Genomic DNA, 22,883 nt, shown 5'->3' with positions numbered 1-22,883 from the left:
GTCAGGGAAGGAAGCATGAGGATCATGCTTCCGTGCCCTCATCATCAGTAGTCACTGTAGGACTTGAGGGGCACTGGAAAGTCCCATCAGCTCCCGTGATACGACCAGAAACTTCACCATTAGAGAGTCATTCCTTTGGGTAAAGTACTCATCCCCTCTAAATGTAAACACTGGTTGTACTGAATTGCCAACACTTCAGAGAGAATAAGCTGATTGGGTTGTTTTCTTTAAGGATAAGACACCCTCAAGATACTGAATTCTGGGGAAGAACTCATAGAGAGAAGAGGCAAAGGCAAGTGAGCTGGAGGGGGAAAATAAAGTACATTTGGTTTGACTTGATACATGCACAGGGCCCCCCCACCCCCATAAGCTGCTTTCCCGTAGAAAAGGCTATTTGGTGCGGGGTGTTGGCCTGGTTCCATACAAATCTTTTGAAACTTCAGAAGAACCCTTCTCCCACCCCACCCCACCATTGTGAGTCTCCCAGGTGAGTTAAAGTAATACCGATGGATGCTGAATGTGTTCAAATGACTATCAGGCCACTGGGGAAGGTATACATGCTTTCCTTAGGTCATTCTCTCACCATAGAAGGGAAAAACCAATCCCTGACAAGCACACGGCTGATTATTAGCCGTGTGATGAAGTGTTACTTCCTGAACAGGACATTCACAATTCTTAAGAAACTCTTTCTCAACCAGAGTGAGTGACAGTTTTAGAAAATGAAGGCCTTTGTTTTCTTCCTCTATGTGTGTCTCCCCACTTCCCTGAACTTCCCCCACATCACACACTCTACCCTAGAAGGAAGATTTGATTTGGGAATGTGTGTGCCTACCCTGTGGAGGGAGGCAGTTAGAAAACTGCAGTTTACCTGCCCTGACAGAACTTGAATTACCCGTACAGACTTCTCCTCCATGGTCCTTGCAGCCAAATGTTGCTTTTTTTTTCCTTTCTAGATAATGCAAGTAATATCATTATCCATGTGGGGGTGTGTTTACTATTCTGAGATCACATTAACATTACTCATTTAACGATCAGCAATGTTTTGAAACCAACTGTCTCACCATATCCTAGAGTGGGAATTTTTTTCTCTACTGATGCTTTGATTGATAAAGACTGTTTATGACCATGACCTTTAAGATGCACAGTTTGTGGGGTGTGAGACTGGGGCGAAGGGAGGAAAAGGCTATCCAATCAGCAGGATCAGTGAATGCAGCGCACACCTCCTGGCAGGTTGGATACTTTCTGTATTGGTGGAGGGCTCAGGAAGCTGCTCGAAGCTGCTCAGACCGAGCAACTGAGACTGAAACTGACTGACGCTCTCAAAAGTGGCTTCTTGGATTTTCAATTCCAGTTGATATGAAGGATGATGAGGTGCTGTCTTCTCTTACTAATCAAACACGGAATCAGTGCCTGTTTTACGGCAGGCCCTGCGCACAGGAGTGAGAGTAAAGACTAATAAGATGTCATTCCTCACCCTGAACTTTTTCAGTCTAGCAGAGAGACAGACATGTAAATAAGTGTGGTAGATACCTGACAGAGATATCCTGTGGCAGATCAGAGAAAGTAGTCAATTTCCTAAGGAGCCGGAGAGGGAAAGTTAGAGAAGGCTAAAGAGATAGCCCTTTGTTAATAGACACTTATCTAGGTGAGAATGAGATGCAAAGACAAAAGAAAAAAATTCTTTTGCATTTACAAAAATATATGGAAACGTATGGAACAGCGTGGTCTTTGGGAGAATTTCTAGAAGTTTTAAGTTCTAATATAAGTTGGAGAGAGGGAGGGAGAATAGTAGTAATAAAATATAGTAGTCAAATCAAAGAACCCCTGGTAGGCTCTGAAAATGGGTTTTTATTCCACCGTATAAGCAATGGGAAGTTGATCGCTAGGCTTTAAGGAAGGTAGGGACTTACCAGAGTTTCATTTTGGAAAGATCACTTGGGTATTTGTGAGGAGAATGGGTCTGAAGATGGCAAGACAGGAGGCAGGAAAACTCATTGAGAGGCTGTAAAAAGAATTCAAGAAAAATGTGAGAATTGCAACTTAAGGTAGTGGGTGTGTGGATTAGAGGTTTCGAAAGATATAATTTCCAAAACTCGGTGGACATGTAGCAGGGAAGGAAGTGGAAGTTGAAGGAAAATGAGAAACCTGTGATGACGCCCAGAGTTCTAGTTTGAGTGACTGCAGATGATGTGGCGAGCAGGGGGTGTGAGAGAGAATGAACTCAGGTGTATGCGTGTTGGATTTGAGATGCCTGTGGGATATCCAAGTGGACATGCCCATCGTGCAGTCAGTTATGTGGGCCTGAGGCTCAAAAGACAGGTCAGAGATGACCAGAAAACTATGAAAGTCATTTGCATGTTGGTGGCAGTTAAAATCATGGCAGGGGATAGCTATGTCCTGTGAGGACAGAAAACCAAGGATAGTTCCTTCAACTCGTCAACGAAAAGTAGCGAGCAAAGAAGGAGGAGCCAGAAAGGGAAACTGAAGGATAAGAAAGGGAAACTGTGGCAAGAAGGGCAGGGAAGAGGGTTTCAAGATGAAATGGTGCCAAAATCTCTTTGGCTGAAGTTCCTAGGTGACTGCTGTCTAGCCTCTTTGAACAAAGGGGTTCAGCACACATTTATTAAGAATAGATTTGGTGCTAGGAACTACCCCAACTGAGGACAAAGAGCTATAGCGATGGGCCCTAGGGAGCCTCCAGACTAGTAGGGACACAGATAAATAGATAATCCCTTTACAACATAGTAAATGTGTTGAAAGAGTATAAACAGGGTGCTATGAGACCATGAGCTATGGGGCTTCTCAGTTGGTGCTAGTGGTAAAGAAGCAGCCTGCTAATACAGGAAACAATAAGAGATGCAAGATTGATCCCTGGGTCAGGAAGATTCCCCTGGAGGAGGGCATAGCGGACAGAGGAGCCTGGTGGGCTACAGTCCATAGGGTCGCAAAGAGTTATACACGACTGAGGTGACTTAGTATGCACACACAAACAGGCTGCTGTGGACCATAGGAAGGACTCCCAGATCATCCTGGTTGACTGTGTCACATACTTCAGGAAGGCCAGTGAGGCCAAAACTCAGCCACAGAATAAAGGCACCATTGACCCTGAAGGAGAGCAGTGCCTGTGGGGCTACAGAGGAGCAAGGGTGTGAAGTCAGGTTAGAGGAGGTGGGGAGAAGATGAGTGTAAGGAAATGAATACTGTGCATGTTGACAATGCATTCAGAAGGATTACCTGTGAAAGAAGAGAGCTTCAGCAAAATGTCAGTATTTAGGACTAGTAATTTTGATATGTACAAAAAAGATCTTCACGACCCAGATAATCACGATGGTGTGATCTCTCACCTAGAGCCAGACATCCTGGAATGTGAAATCAAGTGGGCCTTAGAAAGCATCACTACAAACAAAGCTAGTGGAGGTGATGAAATTCCAGTTGAGCTATTTCAAATCCTGAAAGATGATGCTGTGAAAGTGCTGCACTCAATATGCCAGCAAATTTGAAAAACTCAGCAGTGGCCACAGGACTGGAAAAGGTCAGTTTTCATTCCAATCCCAAAGAAAGGCATTGCCAAAGAATGCTCAAACTACCACACAATTGCACTCATTTCACATGCTAGTAAAGTAATGCTCAAAATTCTCCAAGCCAGGCTTCAACAGTACGTGAACCGTGAACTTCCAGATGTTCAAGCTGGTTTTAGAAAAGGCAGAGGAACCAGAGATCAGATTGCCAACATATGCTGGATCATGGAAAAAGCAAGAGAGTTCCAGAAAAACATCTATTTCTGCTTTATTGACTATGCCAGAGCCTTTGACTATGTGGATCACAATCAACTGTGGAAAATTCTGAAAGAGATGGGAATACCAGACCACCTGACCTGCCTCTTGAGAAATCTGTATGCAGGTCAGGAAGCAACAGTTAGAACTGGACATGGAACATCAGACTGGTTCCAAATAGGGAAAGGAGTATGTCAAGGCTGTATACTGTCACCCTGCTTATTTAACATCTATGCAGAGTACATCATGAGAAACGCTGGACTGGAAGAAGCATAAGCTGGAATCAAGATTGCCAGGAGAAATATCAATAACCTCAGATATGCAGATGACACCACCCTTATGGCAGAAAGTGAAGAGGAACTAAAAAGCCTCTTGATGAAAGTGAAAGAGGAGAGTGAAAAAGTTGGCTTAAAGCTCAACATTCAGAAAACTAAGATCATGGCATCTGGTCCCATCACTTCATGGGAAATAGATGGGGAAACAGTGGAAACAGTGTCAGACTTTATTTTTTGGGGCTCCAAAATCACTGCAGATGGTGATTGCAGCCATGAAATTAAAAGACGCTTACTTCTTGGAAGGAAAGTTATGACCAACCTAGATAGCATATTGAAAAGCAGAGACATTACTTTGCCAACAAAGGTCCATCTAGTCAAGGCTATGGTTTTTCCAGTAGTCATGTATGGATGTGAGAGTTGGACTGTGAAGAAAGCTGAGTGCCGAAGAATTGATGCTTTTGAACTGTGGTGTTGGAGAAGACTCTTGAGAGTCCCTTGGACTGCAAGGAGATCCAACCAGTCCATTCTAAAGGAGATCAGCCCTGGGATTTCTTTGAAAGGAATGATGCTAAAGCTGAAACTCCAATACTTTGGCCACCTCATGCGAAGAGTTGACTCATTGGAAAAGACTCTGATGCTGGGAGGGATTGGGGGCAGGAGGAGAAGGGACGACAGAGGATGAGATGGCTGGATGGCATCACCCACTCAATGGACGTGAGTTTGAGTGAACTCCGGGAGTTGGTGATGGACAGGGAGGCCTGGCGTGCTGCAATTCATGGGTCCCAAAGAGTCGGACACAACTGAGTGACTGAAATGAAATGAATGAATGAATTTTGATATGACTACTGATTTTGTCTGGAAGTCATTTCACAAGAAAAATGCTAGGGCAGCCTCATTATACAAGAAAGGTTGCAGACTCTTCAACTATGGAACACTTCCCACTACTTTCTAGGCTCTGGGTTGGGTACTTTGACATGATAGTCTTGGTTTTTCTTTTATCTCATTCTTCCCTTTCCTTTGAGTTTTTTTGCTACCACCCACCCCCAACTTCTGATTCTCTCTCTACTCTACCTAGGCTTGCTTGCTCCTCAAGGATGTTTGAGTTCTTGGTACAATATTAGAAGTACAAGACTTTCTCAAAATATTTTAATAAGCAAGGCTAAAAATAATAAATAATAAATGTTAAACAGCAATAAGTAATGTCATTAAATCCTTGTAAACTGTTAAAGAAGAATGTAGGCAAGAATGCTGTGCAAATGGAAGTGAGGTTGCAGTCCCAGCCATGTCAGGGGAGCAAGCACAGAGGCCCTGGGTGGTGAACATGAGTTTCAGGGGTTGTGGTACCCAGTATCCATCACACAGGGTTAGCCTGCTGCTGTGTTGTTTTTAACAGCATGTCCTAAACTGAGCCGCTTTTAATTCTATAATTGTAGAGTTGTAATCTTTACCTGTTTCAAAGAGCTGGGAGCCTCAGACAACTGAAAAATCAAAATGCAGATGTGACAACAGTATCAGAGACACACCTTCCTGAGTGCAGAGGTGGTGAAACAAAAAAAGTAATGGGTGGAACAAACTGTCAGGGTTTCCAACTTCTCTAATTTGGAAGGAGTCATTAGGTAAAGAAATAGCACACTCCCACTCACTCCAGCAGAAGCCAGAATGGCCCAGTGGGTAGATCAGGAGTAGAAATAGAAGTTGTAATGTTTCTGTGTTGAGTTTTCAGTAGGAAGACCCAGTGGGGTCCTAGACAATTTGTGAAGTAGGCCAAGCTTAGCTTATCCTGTCCCTGCTTCCATCATCCTTCTTCCCTCCTAGGCAGCAACTTTTATGTTAGAAGCTCAGAGTAGGTACCCGCCACTGGACTAACCACATTGAATATTTTCATTTGAATATTACAGCTACCCTACAAGCTGAGTACTATTATCATCCTCATTTTGGATAAAGAAACTGAAGTTTGAAGGATTAAGTAACTTGATAGAGACACACTGCTAGGTGACTTAGTTGTATCTGACTCTTATGTCTGTGCTTGTAATAACTTAGCAATAAAGCTGCAGCTAGGATATAATCTTTGAATTTTGTCCTCAGTTGGCTATTATGTCTTTTTAAAGTGTTACTCCTCCCAAAGATTTTGGGACTGGAAAAGCCTTCAAGAATCTCCAATATGACATGTCACTTCCTGCCTTGATATGTAATGTATTCATGAGAAACATGAAAATCAAAGATATAGATATCAAGCAAAAGACAGACACTATTTGGTTTAGTTAAGAGGTAAGAGGACTTCCAGAAATTTAAAAAGTAATTATAAATATGCTAACTACTCTTTGTCTTTTGGACACTATATTTGATACTACAGTCCCAGAATTTTACCCATGCTCTTTAATTTGTTCTTTTTATTTGTAATTGAACATGCAATCAACATCTCTTCCGTTGAGCATCCAATCACGGCTGAAGACTGGCCACTTTTAGCACATCTAATTATTTCTATTTTTGTCTTAATTTTATTTAGTTAATGAGAACTCTCTGCATATTTTTACTAATATCAGCACTTTTCTTTTTCTGTTTCCCATTCACTTTTATAAATTAATATTTGAATATTCAGACAATTACATGAATCTTCCATTTCCAAGATGGTGCTTTTATCAAAAGTGAAGAGTTGTTCAGCTCCATTGTGGGAAACTGATAGTGTTCTTTTGTCAAATAGTGAATGAACATGTGAACTTAGCATGTGAGTAAATAATTTAGGGTAGGATTGTCTAAGGTATGTAAAGTGTGGTCAGTAAGACAGTTAGCATACGACAGTCAATATGACTGTAAATATTCATCAGTTTAGCAAACATTTAAGGGGTGCCTAGTATGTATGCTTGGCCATGTGCTAGGTTTTGGGAACTCTAAGAACAACCTGCCACTCTGTGATCTTTTGAATGGACCTGATTATTAGAATGATATTTGGGGTTAAGAGGAATGGTGCTAAATCTCTTTGGTCAAACTTCCTACGTGACTGCTGCCTAGCCTCTTTGAAGCAAAGGGGTTCCACACACATTTATTAAGAATGTATTAGGTGCTGGAAACTAGCCAAGCTGAGGACAAAGAGATATACTGATGAGCTTAAGGAGACTTCAGACCAGTAGGGACACAGATGAATAGATAATCCCATTACAATGTAGCAAATGTGTTGATGAAGTATAAACAGGGTGCTATGGGACTGTAGAAAGGACTCCCAGATCATTCTGAGAATTTAGGGGCGTCTTCCTGGAAGAGACCTGAAGACCAGGTCAGAAGCAGCCAAATGCGGAAAAGGAAGAAGGATATTTTGGATAGTAGGATTAGCATTAGCAAAAATGCAGGCGTGCATTTGGGCCACTGTTCTGAATCTCTGTAAGACAGACAATGAGAGATGAGGTTGGAGAGCTGTAGAAGGATCAGGGCATCTAAATACTGGATTAAATGTCTCATATCACTGTATCGAGGACTGGACCTTGTACAAGTGGCTCCTCATTCATTATTTGTTATAGACATACTGGAGTAATTTGTTTTTTTCTTCAAGGATAACTAAAACCACCTTCCTGCTCCAATGACTGGCCAGTTCTGGACCTCTTTGAGTGAGCCCTGAAAAAAAAAATGCAACCATAGGAAAATACTGACACTTGGAAGAGCAGTTAATCTCCAAGGATCATAGTGCACAAACTAACTTTCTAACTAGGCTTTGAGAAATGAAAAGTTGATTTCTCCATAGCTATAAACCAAGGACCAAGATTCACCAGGGTCAACTTTAGACAGATTCATCCCACTGGAATGGGAGAAGTAGATTATAATAATCATGACATGATCTCCAGTGGTCTTTTACATGAGGAGAGAAGCCATCACAGTCCTTTTCGAAATATTAATGCTTGAGCTGTAGCTGGAACTGTGTAATACCTTTGACCTTCCTCCTAGGACCACTCAGCAGACCATCTCTGGGTAGCATTCTTCACCTCACTATTCCTTACTCAGTGTTTGTGGTATTCCACAGCTTAGCTCCCCTTAACAGCTTCATGAGATACAATTCTCATATCAAACAATTTACCCAATTAATGAATGCTCTTCAGTGACTTTTAGCTTATTTACAGAGTTGTACATTCATCACCACAATCAATTTTAGAACATTTTAACCACTTGAAAAAATAAATGCCTTACTCCTTAGCCATCACCCTCCAACCTCCCATATCCCTCAGCCCTAGGCACCACTACTTTCTGTCTCTATAGAAAAACAGTGTTAGTTGCTCAGTCATGTCTAACTTTTTGTGATCCCATGGACTGTAGCCCACCAGGCTTCTCTGTTCTTGGGATTCTCCAGGCAAGAATACTGGAGTGGTTTGCCATTTCCTTCTCCCAGGGATCTTCCTGACCTAGGGATTGAACTTGGGTCTCCTGCATTGCAGGCAGATTCTTTACTGTCTGACTCACTAGGGAAGCCCCTTCTGTCTCTATCAAGTGAGTGAAGTTGCTCAGTCCTGTCCGATTCTTTGCGATCCCATGGACTGTAGCCTATCAGGCTCCTCCGTCTGTGGAATTTTCCAGGCAAGAGTACTGGAGTGGGTTGCCATTTCTGTCTCTATAGATTTGCCTATTCTAGACATTTTGTCCGGAGAACGCCATGGCACCCCACTCCAGTACTCTTGCCTGGAAAATCCCATGTACGGAGGAGCCTGGTAGGCTACAGTCCATGGGGTTGCTAGGAGTCAGACATGACTGAGCGACTTCACTTTCACTTTTTATTTTCATGAATTGGAGAAGGAAATGGCAACCCGCTCCAGTGTTCTTGCCTGGAGAATCCCAGGGATGGCAGAGCCTGGTGGGCTGCCATCTCTGGGGTCGCACAGAGTCGGACATGACTGAAGCTACTTAGCAGCAGCAGCAGACATTTTGTATAAATGGAATTACACAGTATGTCATCCTTTGTGAATGGCTTCTTTTACTCCTTACCTTTTGCTTAAATGAACTGTCACATACTTATATGAGCTCAGTATCTTGTCCCTGGATACTAAATGGGTATTCCTCTTGGCTTCTTGCACCATGTTATACCAACCCTGGCCAGATCCTCTAGGCAGCTTGAGAACTACCTACTTAGCCTGCATCAGAGTACATGAACTAGACAAGCCAGGGCAAAGTTAGGACGTGGCAGGGGCATATAACAGGGAATTGGATGGATCCCCCTACATGGCCCCATTTTCTCTTTCCCACTAGTTGATTTTATGCTGCTGTTACCCAAAGGCATGGACTGAGATTGGTGAGTGGGAAAGAATGTCTTCCACCTTGAAGATGACAGCAGTTTTTCTTTTCTTTCTCTCAGCTGTTTATACTCCATTCTTTCACATAGTCTAAGTTCAGTGACTGGTTATAATCAGATGTGCCTGACGGTTCTGGTAGCTGCATGGTCAGCTCAGGGAGCATCCTTGGTCTATGACCAAAACGTCCCCTTGACACATGAGAGAATAAAGAGAAAAGCTGGAAAAGGTGACCGCTCCCCACCTCGCTTTACTGCCCTCTTTTGTATGTAGAGTATTAAAAAAGCTTATATTACAGACTACAACAATTTACTGGATGCAGTGTAAGTCTTGTTTCACTGAGTTCTCCTGGGGATCTTCATTTCAACTAGACCCATGAATCCTCTGTACACATTTATCTGCAAAGACTGTGGGAAATGCTCTGTCATCACAAAGAGGAGGAAATCTTTCTTGCAGGTACAATGTCTACAGGTAGGATGAGAAGCAACTTTCTTTTGAAATTTAAAATGTTAGTCGCTCAGTCATGTCCGACTCTTTGCAACCCCATGATCTGTCCATGGAATTCTCCAGGCAAGAATACTGGAGTGGGTTGCCATTCCCTTCTTCAGGGGATCTTCCCGACCCAGCAATCGAACCCAGGTCTCCTGCATTGCAGACAGATTCTTTACCACCTGAGCTTGAAGTAACATTATTTCTTTTAAAGAAGGCATCGACTACACAGATGGTAGCTTGGCTGGTAATATGGAATACCTTAAAATCTTTCATCCTCCCTGGTTACTTCAGTTAGCCAGGAAATACAGCAGTGGCTAGGCACGAGGGACCTTATGATGAGACTGTGAGTTTGGACACTCTCAGTGTTGGGCTTGTGCAAAGAGGAAACTACGAGGAGGAACTATTCATCAGTACCCATCCTCACCCACGCGTCTATAATTACCAACAACGGTTGCAACGCAACCCATAAACACGATGAGTTGGCTAAAGCCCAGGGTGCTATTTATAGTCTCTATGGACCCACTAATAACCCTAACACCCTCCTTGAAACATAACCCAAATTAGGAGCAGGGGACAAAGGGGCAGTCTCAGTTGAGAGAAAAAGTAGCTACTCTTGTACCTCCAGTTTAACACTGTCCATGTATGAATGACCATCAAAAACATCCAGCCATTCTGAGAGAGGTATATCTCAAAATAAACATTTTCCTGGGCAGGCCAGACAAGAACACAGAGCCAAAGGATTTCCAACTCAGACTTGGAAATTATAGGGTGTAATTGGAAGGCGTGACGGGGGCACGTCATCGTTGTTTGGACGTTTGACCTAAACTGTGTTTGTTCAGGCACGACAGGAAGTGGTCGAAAAGAAGTATGACACAGTGGAAAAAGCAGGGGCTGGGAGTCAGACGGTTCCACGTTTAGCTGGGTGTCCTTGAACAAATTTCTAGATCTCTCCAAACCTCAGTTTTCTCCTCTGTAAAATGGGAGTACTAAAAATATCTACCTCATAGGGAGATGTTAGAATCACATATGCCATATAGATCCCCCAAATGGGAGTTTTTTCATTGTTCCAAATGTACTATTATAAATCAGGATTTCTGAAGGATTTGTCCCATATAACTCACAATGGGTAATTCTCTCATGTTTCTGAGATGGCCATATTATTTAAAAAAAACTTTAAAGAATTGAAGGATATTTTAGAGATTCATCTCCTACATAGCTCCTACAAAGCTATTTCAGAAAGTTGAAAATAATATTTGCTCTATATTCATATATTTGCAATATTCAAAGATAATATTTATTTATATAGCATAGTTGCAAATTCCATCTCTTTGCACACTTTAATAAGGAGCAGTCCATTTGATGAGATTAGCAAATGACATTATATATGTTTTAATGTTCAGGAAAACAAAGCATAGGAATTGTATATTTTGGTAAAATTTCATTAAATCTTACAGAGAATCAGAGAGCTCACTGCTACCAGTCTCCCCACCACCATTGCCACCTCACCAACAAAATATTGTCTCCAGCATCCCTGAGATGTTGGCACTTGTCTCCTACGTGAGCCCTTCAAGACTCTGGGACTCAGAAGCAATCTATCCTGTTCTGGGAGCCACGGAAATGGTTCCAAATTTCTTCCTTCTATTGAACCAACTAGCTCTCTCTCTCACTCTCATTTATTGGTTCAGTTTGTCCCTTGGGAACAAAAAAGAACAAACTCTTTCCTCTTTATGATGGCCCATCAAACTTCAGAAGCACCAATGACACTCTGTAACTTTCTGAGAGCTTTCCCTTATGCACCATACTAAAAGCTCTTATCTTTTTAATATAAAAAATTACATGTTAGATGCTATTATCCTCCTTTACAGATGAGCAAAATCAGGTAGGTCATTGAATGTTGAAGTAATCTTGCCCAGGGTCCCAGGGTGAATAATTGGCCATTGTCAGTGTCAGGATTTTAGCCATGCTTGTCTAATCCCAAAATCCAAGCACTTGGATTCCAAGCAGCTGCTGTTTGGTTATTTAAAGTCAGAAAGGCTCAGACAGGAAAAACAGGAATACTGCCAGAATTCACTAAAGCATGGATTCGAAGAGTGTGTCATTACCATGCCCAGCAGGTATGGTACTTTGGGGCAGAGCCGAGGACCACTAGGTATGAGGGGCACAGCCCAGAGGATGAATCCAGTGAGGGCTCAGTGAGAAAGGAACCCTAAAGGAGGGGGTTTTTCTACTTACCCACAGCATATAGTTACACGCACACATGGCCAGGCTCCACTGTTACTGTCAACATATGCATGCTGGGAGCATCCATTTACAGACCGTGGAGGGGTCAATTGCAATTCCTTCTGTGTTGTTTTTGTTCAGTTGCTCAGTCATGTCTGACTCTTTTCGACCCTGTGGGCTGCAGCACACCAGGCTTCCCTGTCTCTCACCAACTCCTGGAGTTTGCTCAAACTCATGTCCATTGAATCGGTGATGCCATCCAACCATCTTATCCTCTGTCATCCCCTTCTCATGCCTTCAGTCTTTCTCAGCATCAAGATCTTTTCCATTGAGTCAGTTCTTCGCATCAGGTGGCCAAAGTATTGGCCAATTCCTTCTTATCTGAACTTTTAAGTCTCAATTGCCAGTCCTCACCAGAAAGTTTAGCATACACATGATGTACAATATCTTACCTTAACAAATTGGACTCAGAACATTTTGTGGATTAAATCACACTTAAAATGAACTAGGATATCTTTGTCTTTAGAAATATTTATTATAATATTACATGATACTATAATAATAAACCATTGTTAATAATTTTATATACTATCCCCAAATTTATTTTTAAGAGCTAAATATGAATTTTGATTGTCAAATAACCTCACATTCACTTCACATAGATTTTAGTATCTTCTTCAAACATAGTAAAAATAATATACAATCAAAGAAGCACAGGAACTCCTGTGATATTTATGTTCTGATGTCTTTTTTGTGTTTGGTCTCTTTCACATACGTTCTCACATCTGATGTGAATTAAGTAGTTTGAATTAATACAGGTAGAGTGTTTTGCAGTTTGTGAAATTGTTTTCTATCACCACTTCTTGTTAGCAGAGAAAGAAAAATGAAGCTGAGAAAAGTAACTTAGCATCATTACCCAGCTGGTAAATGATGAAGTCAAGATTTTCATCCATATCGTGTTAAATCTAACATATAATGCAACTTTTAAAGCTCAAACAACAGATGATATTTGAACTCTGTTGAGGGAAATTGTAATCGACATTTAAAGATACTATGTCTCTTAGCAACCACGGAGTTTCATGGAGTTCATCCAGGATTCACACCCTGACCCAGGCCAGCTAGCAGTAAACGGTTGCCCTGCCAAGGTTCCCAGGGACCTTGTGCGACACAACACGTTTGCTGTTGCTGAGTAGATGTAGAGAGACGAGATGACTAATGGGTACATCATCAACCAGATATGGACAAAAAATTCTTGCCTTTTTCTTGATATCGAGTTGACCAGTGTAGTCAAAGCACTAGAAGGGGCAAGAACAAGCCCAGTTCACAACCCCAGTGGGTGGGGTGGCATGAATTTCAGACGCTTTCTCTTAAAGCCTCTCATCCCCAAGCACCATGTTATTCTAAACAATCCATTTTTTCTGTGCAACTAGGAGAACATTGCTTGCTCTTTCAGTAACAGAAGTTTGGACAACAAGGTGAGATTTTTGTTTTCCCCTCTCTCCTGTTCTATTTTATATTTCTTTGTATACTTATTCATTTAACTTGATACAAACAAATTAAACATCATAAAGGCAATTTTTCTTAAAGAGAAAAACTGCAACTGATCTCTCCTAACTCATCAACCGGTTTAATTTTGGGAGTTTTTAGCAGGTGTGAGTGTGTACACATGATGCTTCTGTGGATACAAAGTGGGGGTCTGCCTTTGTGTTTTGCATAGTATTAGGATGAAAACAGCCCTCAGGCTTTAAGCACACTTTCTAATACCTTTGTATTGATCCTTAAAATGTAAAAATGATGTTGGACACCTGTAGCTTGTGTTAATGAAGAAGTTAAAGCCACAAAGATAAGAACTCCAGAGAAAATAAAAGATCTCCCTGGGTGAGAGTATTCACTTAGCTAGGACAGTGGCCCTTCCTGTTCCATACTGACACATTATAGTCCTGTCATTCTCACACGGCAAGAGCACACCCAGCAGGCAACCTGGGAGCCCTTCTTAGTGTCAGGCACAGTGATGGGCACAAGCACATGGAGAGCGTGTTTCTCTGTTCTTGGAAGGTTCAGACTCTAAACATGAGGACAGAAGTTGGAATCAGCTGCTTCAATTCAGTAGAGAGTAGAGGACTGGAGAGAGGGCTGCTGCTGCTGCTAAGTCGCTTCAGTTGTGTCCAACTCTGTGTGACCCCAGAGACAGCAGACCACTAGGCTCCTCTGTCCCTGGGATTCTCCTACAGGCAAGAATACTGGAGTGGGTTGCCATTTCCTTCTCCAGTGCATGAAAGTGAAAAGTGAAAGTGAAGCCGCTCAGTCGTGCCCGACTCTTAGTGACCCCATGGACTGCAGCCTACCAGGCTCCTCCGCCCATGGGATTTTCCAGGCAAGAGTACTGGAGAGAGAGGGCTAAGGGCCTTTAAAGAAAGCAGTAGTGACCCCAGAGACTCCAGGAAGTTTCCTCAGAGAAGGAAGCATTTAGGGGAGCTAGTTTGAATATGAATGTGTTTGCTAATCTAGGAATATTTCCCTAAATAATGCTTCTCATCTTCTGTTCCTATGAGTCCCCACTTTTCTCACCGCCACACCCCCCCAACTCTTCCAAAGACTCCCATTTTCTGTTGCGGAAAGGTGGGTTTACTTTGAAGACTGGTGGACAATAGCCTAAACATTGTTAAAGCCCTGCCTAAAATGTTGTTTTTCCTAGCTTCTATTCTTTCTAGAGCCTATTCAGTTTTTGCTGTGGTGGTGGTCGTGGTTGTTTTTAAAAGCCTTCTCCTTCCAGTTTCTGTCTTCTATGAGCTGGATGCAAAGCAAATAAGATAAAATGCTTAAGAAATCCAAGTGGTGATGCTGTTCACCATAAGATGAATGTCAAACCATCACATGTTAGTGTATCATTGACTGTGCTCCCAAAGCTGTGAATTGATTGCTGTTTCCCTTTGAAGACCTCCATCTCCAAAGATCAGAGAAGAGAAACTAAATATGCTTTTTCTCTGGTTTGGGCTTAGAGGGATTTACAGTCTGTGTTATAGAGCTGTGACCTCCCACTGGGACACATCTGTCCTGAAAGCAACTAGATGTCCCTCATTCTCCTGCAGAATAGTGAAACATCACCCAGATAATCAGATAAGGCAGCAAAGCCTAGAGAGTTGAGTACAGAAATGTTTCATTGGCCTTTACTGTAGCCCTAGTCACTGTCAGGCTCATCTCCCACTGGATCCATTAACCACCCTTGTCAACTTCTGTTTCAAGTTCCCTCATTCAGGTTATATCTCTTTTTTCAGTGGCTTTTCCCCCTACTAATAAGCAATTTTGGTTTTACATATCTAAAGGTTTCCTCTGCATAGACAACCAGGAGATGCACTTATGTTCAAGTGAGAGTGAGTCAAATGATGGCCTTGAAAATACTGCTAACAAACTCTGCCCAGCCTCCCATCCCTCTCTCCCTCAAGACCCCTCAGCATGCCCCTTGAACTCTCAAGATCTTGAGTGATAAATCCTCAACTGGAAAGGGAGGATTATCTTGCTACAGTCGGCCTGGTCCCAACGACCTCCAAATAACTTACTGGTGCCAGCCTGCTTCCTCAGGACCTGCTCCTAACTATTTCTTCATCAAGCTTTGGACTGAATAAGACACAGACAAGATGTCTTCACTTGTGAGTTGCTGTGAGTTGCTGACCAGGACCCCTTCCTGAAGCTGCTCTCTATTCCACCGGTGCAAACAATGTGTATCTGAGAAGGGGACATTGTTTCCATTGTTTCCGCCGCCATTGTTTTACAGTGTTTTGAATTCTTTAATTTTTTTAAATTAGAATACAGTTAATTTACAATGTTGCATTAGTTTCTCCTGTACAGCAAAGTGTATCAGTCATACATATTCATATGTCAACTCTTTTAGATTCTTTTCCCATACAGGTCATTACAGAGTATTAAAAAGTGTTCCCTGTGCTATATAGTAGGTCTTTACTAGTTTATTTTATATATAGTAGTATGTATATATCAATTCCAGTCTCCCAGTTTACCCTCCCACCCACCCCAGGTTCCCCTGCTGGTAATAGTAAGTTTGTTTTCTACATCTGTGACTCTATTTCTGTTTTGTAGATAAGTTCATTAGTACCATTTTTTTGGAGAAGGCAATGGCATCCCACTCCAGTACTCTTGCCTGGAAAATCCCATGGATGGAGGAGCCTGGTGGGCTGCAGTCCATGGGGTCGCTGAGGGTCGGACACGACTGAGCGACTTCACTTTCACTTTTCACTTTCATGCATTGGAGGAGGAAATGGCACCCCGCTCCAGTGTTCTTGCCTGGAGAATCCCAGGGACGGGGGAGCCTGGTGGGCTGCCGTCTATTGGGTTACACAGAGTCGGACACGACTGAAGCGACTTAGCAGCAGCAGCACCGTTTTTTTAGATTCCACATATAAGTGCTGTCATATGATATTTGTCTTTCTCTGTCTGACTTACGTCATTCAATATGACAATCTCTAGGGCCATCCATGTTGCTGCAAATGACATTATTTTGTGTTTTTTTGTGGCTAAGTAATATTCCACTGTATATATGTACCACTTAGAAGTACATATATACAAGAGGCACAAGTGAAGAGGAAAACATAGGCATAACTCTCTGACATAAATTGCCGCCAGATCTTTTTTGATCTTCCTCCTAGAGTAATGAAAATAAAAACAAATGTAAGCAAATGGGACCTATGTAAACTTAAAAGCTTTTGCACAGCACAGGAAACCATCACCTAAACAAAAAGACAGCCTGCAGAATGGGAGAAAGTATTTGCAAATGAAGTGACAGACAAGAAATTAATCTCAAAAATATACAAATAGCTCATACAACTCAAAATGAAAGAAAAACAACCCAATCAAAAAGTGGGTGGAAGATCTAAATAGACATTTCTCCAAAGAAGAAATACAGATGGCCAAAAAGCACATGAAAAGATGTTCAACATCATACCAGGCTCCTCCATCCATGGGATTTTCCAGGCAAGAGTACTGAAGTGGGGTGCCATTGCCTTCTCCGTCATTAATTATTAGAGAAATGCAAATCAAAACTACACTGAGGTATCATCTCACACTGGTCAGAATGGCCACCATCAAGAAGACTGCAAAAAATACACTCTGGAGTAGGTGAGGAGAAAAGGGAACCCCCTACACTGTTGGTGGGAATGTAAATTAGTACAGCTACTATGGAGAACAGTATGGAGGTTCCTTAAAAAACTAACAATAGACCTACCATATGCACCTGTTTTTAATTCTTTATGTGTATTTTGAGGACCTGTTTGAGTCCAGGCCCACATACCACCTAAGACAGACTTCCAAAACAGTTTCCACCCAGCTGGGAAATTTTGCACACTTATTGAATTATTTGAAGCTATACTGATTTTGTTTGTTTGTTTTTCAGTTTTTTGGCTAGTGAATCTTCTTGTTACCCAGATGTAACCTAGTGCATAGGTAAAATAGAAACTCAATAAATGTGAAAGGGGAGAGGAAGGGGGTGGAGATGTGAAATAATACTGTAAGATAGTCATATTAATATCCTAATATGAATGATAAGATAACAAGGTGATGCTTGGAAAATGTAATTCACTTGAAGTGTGGCAGAGAGACAGCCAAAGCAGATAGACTTGGGGGATTTCCTGCCTCATCACTTTCTAGTTATATGATATTGGTCAAGTTGCTTAATTGCTCTCAGCCTATTTCCTCATTTATAAAATTAATGCCAATGACCATTCAAAATAAATAACGTATGCAGGAAAACTTTGCACAGTTCATGTCACATAGTCAGAGCTTAATAAATACTATGAACCATTATCACTGCAGAAGTTTTCACATAGAGTATTCATTGGAACCATATTCGATTCCAAAGCCCTTGGGATGCTTCTATGAGGCCACATGTGCAGCCCTCCAACCTTCCTCTCAGGATACAGTTCTAAGAAGCTGATGCTTCTTAGAATCACTGCCTGCTGAATCACTGCCTGCTGAATCACTCCCGACAGGGATCTGCTATGAACAACATGTGCTTCTTGCTCTCTGGTTGCTTCAGTTTTGCCTCTCCAGAAACTTGGAAGGCAGCTGAGGAAGTCCACAGGCCTTGCCACCAAGATTGCTTGAGAGGGTCCAACAAGGACCACAGGGGCTGTTTCACTCCAGGCTTAGTGCGACCTCGCCTGGGGAATGGGGTCCATGTAGAGGTGAGGGGCCGCATACAACATAGTGTTTAGAGAAGGAAAATGGGAAACCAGCAGACGCGCTTTCCACCTAAACCACATGGCCATGCATATCTTCTGAGTGTTCACCTGTACAGCAGCCTCAGAAGACTTCTAAGAATTTTCAAGGATGTATAGAAAGACAGTTAAAATGATCCAGGGCACAAAGGAGGACTTGAGGCAAAACTAAATGATGAGAATCTCTTAATCCAGAAAGATGATAACTTATATGGCCAAAATCTAAAATGGTTAAAAAAAAAAACATTTTTAAGGAAAAAGAAAATTTGGAAACATAACCACAGCATATCACATCACCAAATGACAGAGTATTAAGACTAGAGGAAAACCATTTAAACCTCCAGCACTTAAAGAAAAGATAAGGAAATACCAAATGACAAATGCATAAGAAAGAGACACTGAATCTATTGCTTTTAAAATGGTGTAATTCAAAATATATTCTTTAGTATTTTCACCCTGTTTCCAGAGAAAAGATTTAAAGCTGCAGTTCAAAATGAAAACTATTTAAGGAAAAACGAAATGAGGTACCTCTTTCTAGACCATTCTAAACTGCAAAGGGCATTTCAGTCTTGGAGGTCCCCCAGTGTTTCAGGGCCCCACATTGCTAGAAACCAGGAGGCTGAAATAAAACTTGCTAAGTATTTCCTCCAGTCTCATTTAGAAACAAGGAAACTGAGGACTAGGGAGGGGAAGGAACACTGAAGAGTCCAGCTAGTCAATGTATCAGTCAGAGTCCAACTGGGAAGAGAAACCACACAGAAGGGAATAGAGGGAATTTTATTCAGGGAATTGACTGGACATATGATGCATATGCAGAAAAGTCAGCAGGAGCCAGCCAGTGGGGCACCCCAAGATTACCAGCAGCAGAAAGCCAGAGAGGACAAGGCAGAGGACGTAGAACTGCAAGAACCTTGCAACCGTTCTCCTGGTAGAAAGTGGCAGCTTTGTCCTGTGGGAGCTGGTACCTCCCCTGTTATAGATTGTAGCCTGTGGTACTGCCCGAGGCAGAGAGGAAGGAGAGAAATACCTTATCTCTTACTCTGCTGTCTTAAGTACCTTCAGTTGACTTCCCATGGGTTAGGCCCAGTAGGAAGCCAGGAGACACTGTAGGGAGAGGCGATGTGACACAGAGCAGAGCAGAGAAAGAGTAAGGAGTGGGCCTGAGAGTTCACACAGGAGGACCACAGCATCCATCATTGAAGTCATTTCCTGGGCACTCCCCTGGGCAATGGTACTGTCCTGGTAGGGCGTAGTAATCTTTGGAGGCAGCCATCAGAGCTGCCTCTCATGTGCAAACTATCGGGGCTGTGTCATAGTTTGCTAATTCCTGATCAGTTTTCCTGTCAGAGAATGGTTCATATTTAACAGAAACCCATTATCAATCTTTCTAAATGGCAAACATTTTCTTAGTATGTTTGCTTGGATTTCCATATATTGAGTTAGTTTTCTTTGTCTTTGGAGGCTGGGTGGGGTGGGGGGCTCTTCCTGGAACTAAAATTTTTAATTTAGAATGAAAGAATTCCCCAGAAGTGGTTTATAGAGATAAGGACTTTAGTCCCTTAAAATAGCCATCAGCAACCCTAAACTATTCCAAATAAACATACAATCAAATCCTTGAACTTGCTGTGCATGTGCAGCTTCAAGACAGGTCCCTAACTCTAACTTGCAAGTAAATTACAGCCCTTAAGAACTCTCTCTATAAGCTCTCTAGAGCTCTATCTCTCTAGAGCTGCCACATACCAAGAGGCAGGGGTCAAGCTCTGAATCTAGAACAACACCTGCACCACAGACAGTAACCAACAAAGAGGCTTGGTGGGGGCGGAGCTGGAGCAGTGTCCTGGAGACCGCTTGTGTCAGGATTTAACCCTTTCCATGTTGCACTCTCAAGGGGATGGCGGCAGGTGGGCTATGGAAGTGGTCAGGACAATAGTTAACTGTCAAATATAGTTCAGTAGCATTCTGGCATACTGGCTGAACATCAACATTGCCACAAGGTTCCTGAAACAGGGTGCTCATTGACAAAATGGAAAATCTTTTGGTATCCAGAAAAAGGGACCCTAATTGCTAGCCTTGGGGTGGCCTCTTCACCTGTTTTCTCCCCAGGATCGCTGGTAACTCCAGGGCAGTGACACCTCTAACTCGTGCTTGGGTCTTGGTCCCAAGGGCAGTGCCAGGCACACAGACGACTGGCACACAGGAGAGGAAACTGACCATGGGTGCTCGTGGAGTGGATGAAAGGTTGAGAATCTCTCCCTCCCTCACGGCCAAGTTTTTGGGGCTTTTTATTTTTCCAAGATCTTCCAGAAAAAGCAGAACCTTCACCCAGACAGGGCAAGTGTGTCACAAAGTTCTGCTTTCACTGTGTGTTAAGTGGAAATGATTAGGCAAGCGGGTAGTAAGAGATTCCTCTCTGTGTTTCCTCTGTATTGGGAGGTTCTGCCATGGACCTCTGCACACTCAGACCTACAGTGCAAATTGCGATCATTGCACTGATAACCCCAGGATGCCTCACTTATCTGTCATCATGGCTTATCCACACAGAACGTTGCTGAGGGGGCCACTTCCTGCACACATACGTAGGTGTGAAGATGCTGGGATGTGCGAGTGTGTGTGTGTGTTTTCAGGACTGACTTGAAGCAGTCAGTGTTTGACAGAAGTGATGGCACTTGTTCCAAGAGCTTATGGCTGATGCGGTTCTTTCTGTCCCTGGGCTGTGAGATCTGGACTAGGCTCAGAAACCACTGACCCTAAGACGGTTATAACTGTCTCCTCCCCACTGTCATTCACTGAGCAGTAAATGTTCTCAGCTCTCTCAGAGGTATGTCAGGGTGACCTAACTGCACCCCCTAGGCACGTTCCAGCTGGACTGGTCGGGGTGTGAAATCAGTGAAGCTTTTTGGTTGGTTAAACTCTGCACTGAGAGTTGGTGGATCTGTCAGAGATTCTCAAACCTGACTGCATTATTTATACTGCCATGGGAAACTTTCTAAAAATAAAAATATTGAGGCCCCTTCCCAGATGAAAATCAGATTTGTTAAGAATGCAGCCTGGACATTTTGTTGTTGCTGTGTTTTTAACTCTCCAGTTGATTCTAATGAGCAACCAAGATTGGTTGACCTTATCTGTCAGCCTGGTCATTTACCCCGAGTTCCCTTATCTATAAAAGAGATTTCATGGTGGCAGCAGCACATATCCCAGAAATGAGAGCAAGAATGCAGGATCTATATAGGTTCTGCCCATTTTTTAAACTGTGTTTTTTGTTTTGATACTGTTAAGCATCATGAGTTCTTTGTAAATTTTGGATACTAATCCCTTGTCAATCATATCGTTTGCAAATATTTTCTCCTGACATGTGGGTTGTCTTTTCATTTTGTTTATTGTTTACTTTGCTGTACAAAAAACTTTTGAGTTTAAGTAGGTCCAGTGTGTTTCTCAAAAAAAGACATACAGATGGCCAAGAGGCATAGGAAAAGATGTTTAACATTGCTAATTATTAGATAAATGCAAACCACAATGAGCTATCACCTCACATCACCCAGAATGGCCATAATAATAAAAAAAAAAAAACACAAAAAATAAATGCTGGTGAGATGTGGAGAGAAGGGAACTCTCCTACACTATTGGTGGGAACGTTCATTGGTACAGCCACTATGGAGAATGGTATGAAAGTGAAAGTGAAAGTCGCTCACTTATGTCCGACTCTTTGTGACCCCATGGACTGTATAGACTGTATATTTTGGCCTGAATTATCCAGGCCAAAAATACTAGAGTGGGTAGCCTTTCCCTTCTCCAGGGGATCTTCCCACCCCAGGGATCAAATCCAGGTCTCCCGCATTGCAGGCAGATTCTTTACCAGCTGAGCCACAAGGAAAGCCCAAGAATATGGAGTAGGTAGCCTATCCCTTCTCCAGTGGATCCTCCTGACCCCAGGAATCGAACCAGGGTCTCCTGCATTGCCGGCAGATTCTTTACCAACTGAGCTATTGGGGAAGCAGAGAACAGTGTAGAAGTTCCTTAAAAAAAAAAAAAAAAAAACACCAAAACTAAAATTAGAGCTACCATATGATCATACAGTCTCACTCCTGGGCATACAGCTAAAGAAAAACATGATCCAAAGGGATACATACACCCCCAATGCTCACTGAAGCACTGTTTACAATAGCTAAGACATGGAAGCAACCTAAATATCCATCGACAGAGGAATAGATAAAGAAGATGTGGTACGTATATACAATGGAATATTGCTCAGCCATTAAAAAGAATGAAATAATGCCATTTGCAGCAACGTGGATTGTCACACTGTGTGAAGTAAGTCAGAGAAGGAGAAATATCATGACATCCCTTATATGTGGGATCTGAAAGTGAATGATGCAAATGAACTTACTTACAAAACAAAAAGAGACTCACAAACGTAGAGAACCAACTTTTGGTTGCCCAGGAAGGATGGGGGGAAGGGATAGTTAGGGAGTTTGGGATTGACATGTACACACTGCTATATTTAAAATGGATAACCAGAAAGAACCTACTGTATAGCACATGGGACTCTGCTCAATGTTATGTGGAAGCCTGTATGAGACGGGAGTTTGGGGGAAGAATGGATACATGCATATGTATGCCTGAATCTCTTCCTTGTTC

At 42.4% G+C, this 22,883-nt stretch overlaps 1 long non-coding RNA gene across 1 annotated transcript in view; it reads left to right on the top strand.

Moving 5' to 3' along the window:
• Positions 1–15,879, top strand: part of LOC112584680 — a 35,211-nt gene extending 19,332 nt beyond the window's left edge. The window contains exons 3-4 of the long non-coding RNA XR_006550798.2: positions 13,455–13,499; positions 15,348–15,879. This is a non-coding gene — a long non-coding RNA (uncharacterized LOC112584680). The remainder of the gene's footprint in view (positions 1–13,454; positions 13,500–15,347) is intronic.
• Positions 15,880–22,883: the final 7,004 nt, after the last annotated feature.

This window comes from Bubalus bubalis, chromosome 4 (assembly GCF_019923935.1).
Source record: "Bubalus bubalis isolate 160015118507 breed Murrah chromosome 4, NDDB_SH_1, whole genome shotgun sequence".
Lineage (NCBI taxonomy): Eukaryota > Metazoa > Chordata > Mammalia > Artiodactyla > Bovidae > Bubalus > Bubalus bubalis.
Note: the sequence above shows the minus strand (reverse complement) of the source record. Positions and strands in the feature narration are given on the sequence as shown.